This window comes from Echinops telfairi, unplaced genomic scaffold, assembly GCF_000313985.2.
Source record: "Echinops telfairi isolate 266 unplaced genomic scaffold, ASM31398v2 ScPeMD7_38;HRSCAF=143, whole genome shotgun sequence".
NCBI lineage: Eukaryota > Metazoa > Chordata > Mammalia > Afrosoricida > Tenrecidae > Echinops > Echinops telfairi.
In genome coordinates, this window is record NW_022103936.1 from 1717044 (window position 1) to 1721867 (window position 4824).

General features: G+C 40.8%; 1 protein-coding gene across 1 annotated transcript in view; it reads left to right on the forward strand.

The window, feature by feature from the left end:
- The first annotated feature begins 4653 nt into the window (after positions 1 to 4653).
- Positions 4654 to 4824, forward strand: part of PRRG1 (proline rich and Gla domain 1) — a 102598-nt gene continuing 102427 nt past the window's right edge. Inside the window, exon 1 of the mRNA XM_004717247.2 lies at positions 4654 to 4685. The gene's annotated coding sequence lies outside the window, so the exon portion shown is untranslated. The remainder of the gene's footprint in view (positions 4686 to 4824) is intronic.

The following is a 4824-nucleotide window of genomic DNA, read 5'->3' on the forward strand; positions in this document are numbered from 1 at the left end:
TTGTTTTGTCATAGTTGTTGAGTTTTTTGGTTTGCTTCCTTCCTGGTTGAGTTTTGTCTCATTTTCTGTAGAGTTTTTTTTGAACTCTGTCTATAAGAATGAGTTGGTGTTTATCAGGCTCAGAGAATAGAAAAATTCGAGTAGTATGAAAGAATAAGGAAGATGCAGAGTAGCTTAGCGTGGGTAGAGGTATGAGTTTACAAAGTTCTCACCAAAGCCACATAATCAAGGATTTAACTGTGTGTATAAAGAGTTTATGTTTTATGTTAAAGTGGATATGAATCATGAAATGGCTTTAAGCAGTAGAGTGGTTTGATCATATTTATATTTATAAAGGTATCTGTCAAAATTAGGAAGGGTTAGTTTGATATTTGGAGAAACTGGAGACCATGAAAACTAGAATGGGAGATTATTGATGATGATTTTATATGTATGTGTATGTGTGTGTGTATAACAAAGGGCTAAAATAAATTAAAGGGGGAAATAAATAAACAGTCTTTTCAACAAATGGTCCTGGTAAAATTAGATTTCCATTTTGTAAGAATTTAACAGGACACACATATATATGACATAGATACAATATATGTGAACTATATTTACAATATGGTGTCTATGTTGTATATATAATAGTATGGCATGTATATACAGAGCATTTATATATAGCACACATGCTATAATTTTATAGCTATAGATAGAATTTTAAATGTATTAAACTGACTTGACATCAATCAGGTAGAGAATTGAATCTATGCCTCACTGATAAGTCTTATGAATATTAAACTACAGAATGAGGACAAGGTTTAGATGACCTGTTTGGCCCCTTGTAACCCGCTGAGTATTATCAGGAAGAAGTAAAAGAATATGGAGATATTGGGAGATGAAGGTGTTGGTACGTTTGAAGACCTGTAGAACCAAATTCTAATAACTTGTTTCTTAAACTACCTTATTTATTAACTAAAAAAGCCTATCATAAAATAGTAATCGGAATAAAATAAAGGTCAGTGGTTAAGCATTTTGGCTGCTAACTGAAGGTGGATGGTTGGAATTCATTTAGTGATTACCATGAAGAAAATTCTATGAGGCTGGGTTGTTATGAGTGATGGTGTATGCAAGAGAAACCAACTTGAGTTGGATCCGGCTTCAATAAAATGAGGGTCTTTTTTTTTTTTTTAAATGAGGGTACCAAACCCAGCCAAACTCACTTCCATTGAGTCAATGTGGGTTTCTGAGACTATAACTCTTTATGGGAGTAGAAAGCCAGATTTTTCTCCTACAGAACAGCCGGTAATTTCCAACTGCTGACCCGTGTAATTACTAGGGAACCAGAGCTCCTCAATGAAAGCAGTCTTATAGAAACCGAGGTTAGGAATAACCAGCAGTCACACAATCATAGAGCGTCCAGGCTCTCGTTTAATTCAACCTCATTTCCCTTTGAAATCCTCCATATTTTCCATTCCTACCCACTGCCTCAGCCCCACTATCACCATCTAGACATGTTTTCTCTGCTTCTTTTGACTCTGTGTCTACTAAATCATATGGCATAGTTCCAGGCTCCCAGTGTTATCAATCCCCAACACCACTCTCCCTTGCTAAATCTCCAGGGAATTTCTCAGATCGCCTAAACTTGGCTGAGATACTCAAATCTGATCCAATCAGCTGAATGTGTAACAGAGTTTAGTGTAATTAGACCATAATGAGTAGGTTCCAGATACCACTGTGTGTGTGTGTGTGTGTGTGTTTGTAACAAATGTCTCAATTTGAGAATCACTGAGTTAGGCTCTAGTGATTTTATGAAAATAAAAATAGTGATAAGTAAAATAATATCACGACCCTTCACTACAAACATGTCCACCATTTAATATTTAGCAACTGTGAAAGTCTCATGTATGTTAAAGCTGCAGCACAAAGTAAATTTAAAGTTGCCAGTAGAATTAGGGTTGCAAATCAGGAACCCTGGTGGCACTGGCAGGTAAGCCTTGGATTATTAACTCCAAGGTTGGACTTTAAACCCACCAGCTTCTCAGAGGGAGAAAGATGAGGCTCTCTGTTCTTCTGAAGGTTGTCAGCCTCAGAAATCCTACATAAGCTAGCCAGAAGTCTGAATCAACTTGATGGCAATGGAAATCAAGGGATAGAAGCTCTATTGGTATCATGGATAAACGCGAACTTAGTGAGAATTGGTATGAACCCAATATAATTACAAAAGAAAAACCACCACAAAACTGTCATTGAGTTGATGCTGACTCATAGTGACCCTAAAGGATAGGGCAGAACTGCCTCTGTGGATTTCTGAGACTGAACTCTTTATTGGAGTAGAAATCTTTATTTCTCCCACAGAGCTGCTGGCGACTTCGAACTGCTGACCTTGTGGTAAGCAGATTCTAGAAGTTAAGAAAATAGAAACAGCTATTCTCGTTTTATATGTAGATATGTAAGACCTATCCCCAAATCTACATTTTTAAAAGATATATAGAACAGTCAAAGATATATAAATATATCCAAGGCAATATTCCCTAAATGCAGCACCTTTTCCTTCTTATGGAAAGAACACCTCCCCTCTCCCCTTGATTTTCATTTAGAAAGTTTCTATCTATCCATTTATTTATGTATTCTCCAGCCATGTGGTTCTATTGTGGTGCCACTCTATGTCACAGATCCACTTTCTCTCCAGGAGTAAGTATGTTATTTCTTGTTGTCAGGTACCAACAAGTTGGCTTTGCCTCATGGCAATCCTGTGTTCAACAGAAAGAAGCTCTGCTCAGTCCTATGCCATCTTCACAACTGTTGTTATATTTGAGCTCTTCGCTGCATCCACGGGGTCAATCCATCTTGTCCTAGGTCTTCTTTCTTTTCCATTACCCTTCGGCTTCATCAAGTGTGAAGTCCTTTTCCAGAGACTCCTGATAACTTGTCCAAAGTACTTGAGACAAACTCTCCCCATCTTTGTAGACACAAAGCAGCATTCTACTTAGTCCTACCTAATCGGATACTTTATCATGTGGATGAAAATGGAAACTAAGCATAGAGGAACACTTTCTGTCTGATAGTATCCATTAGCAAGTGTGAGCTCACAATTTATCAGACACCAGTTTATCAGGTTGTTCCAAACTTGCAGAGCATGCCTTTCTGGGGTTCGGAGAGAACGACCCTGTCTGAGAGTGGTAGGGTTGAGAGAAGGAGCTGGAAGTTGAGGCATTGCAGTTTCTGGTTTCATTCATCCCTAAGGCCAATCTTGGACCTACTTTGGAGGTTCTCTTTTTTGCCAAACTACTGCAACTTATTTTTTTGACACTCTGACCGTAATCTGACAAAACAAGAAATAAAGCCATTAAAAAGAAATGAACTGAGCAATCAAAAAGTCAAAACACATGCATCTATTAAAAGTAACAAACCCGAAACACCTGAATACTATAGAGTCAGTTCCAACCCATAACAACAAACCTATTCTCTCTCAAGCAGCTTAGGGATACAAAGCATTCTATTAGTGAAATTAATAGGATAAGTCCTATTAATGGAACCAAATGGAACCAAAAATATTGATGAAAGGAGTCTGAGGACACTCAGAGCTCCAAGACAATTACCAGGCTCACTCATAAAATACTTCCATCACAGTCAAAATACTTGTTGGGAAGGACTACTGGTGTGTGGGACTTTTTTTATTCTAATAAATCAAATGTTTCTCCATTCTAGGCTAACTAAAGTAAAGAGAAGCAACAGGGATGCGTGGAATAAATCACTTCCTGTCCACAGTCCATTTTTCTTTGTGTTCTCTCAGGTGTGTTTGAGGGATTCCACAGTTGACCAGATTCTAAACAGAAGGGCATGAAATTAAAACTAAGTATGCATGTGGCATGGAATAATAATCAAGTCAGTCTCTTTAAAATTCGAAGTGCCTGAAAGCCTACAACCATTAGTACAATGTCTACACAGCGCAGGCTGAAAATTCTGTTTCTCAGAAGGGCTTTCAGAAGGTTCAACTTTTAAGGTTCTAAAAGCAGGGTTAGAAAGAGAACCATCTTAGTTGAGAATCTTTTTTCTACTTCTTCCCAAGATATTTGGGTAAGTTTAGGTAGAAAATGCAGATTGTTGTTCCAGAAACTGGCAAGAGAGCTTGTCCTCAGAGAAAGGGCAATTTCCTGAGCTGTAAAACAGTGAGCAATGGTTGGATAGCGACCAAGTAGAATCTGGCTTTGCACACCGCAAAGAGGCGTGTTAAGGAGGATGCCCTGTCCAAGTGATCTGCGGTGAGAAATTTCCATGTGCTTCATCCCTTGAGGGCTGATGAGAAGAAAAGATTGGGGCAAGGGGTCTAATATGTGGGGAGGAACAGTTGGTGGGCACACCGGTGGCTTGAGAGAGAAGCATGAAGGCCCTGGGGACCAGCTGCTTGATCCTGTGACAAGACAGGTTTCTGCGGGGTAAGTAATGGGGTACACAGAGAGACTTCGATGGTTTCTCTGTCACTGGCGGTGGAAAAACAAAAAGACTTCCAGAATGAGACAGCTCATACCTCCAGCGCTCAGGCTTCCCAGAGGCTGTGGCAGAGAGCAGCCACTTGGTGTCCCACCGCTCCTGGGCCCGCCCTTCATTTCCCACCCCACCTGGCCCCGCCCCGGCCCGGCCCCGCGCCTGAACCTGCGCCGCGGACGGCTGGTGGAGGGAGAAGTAGCGGCGCAGGGCGCGTGGTGAGTGGACACCCCACGGGGGACCATGGCCAGAGTGGAGCGCCCCAGGAGGGAAAGGACATGTGGGGAAAAATGAGCGGGGAACCTTGGTCACTCCAGAAAGGGGGGAGGGCGGCGGCACTGCCTGGAAAGGTCCAGC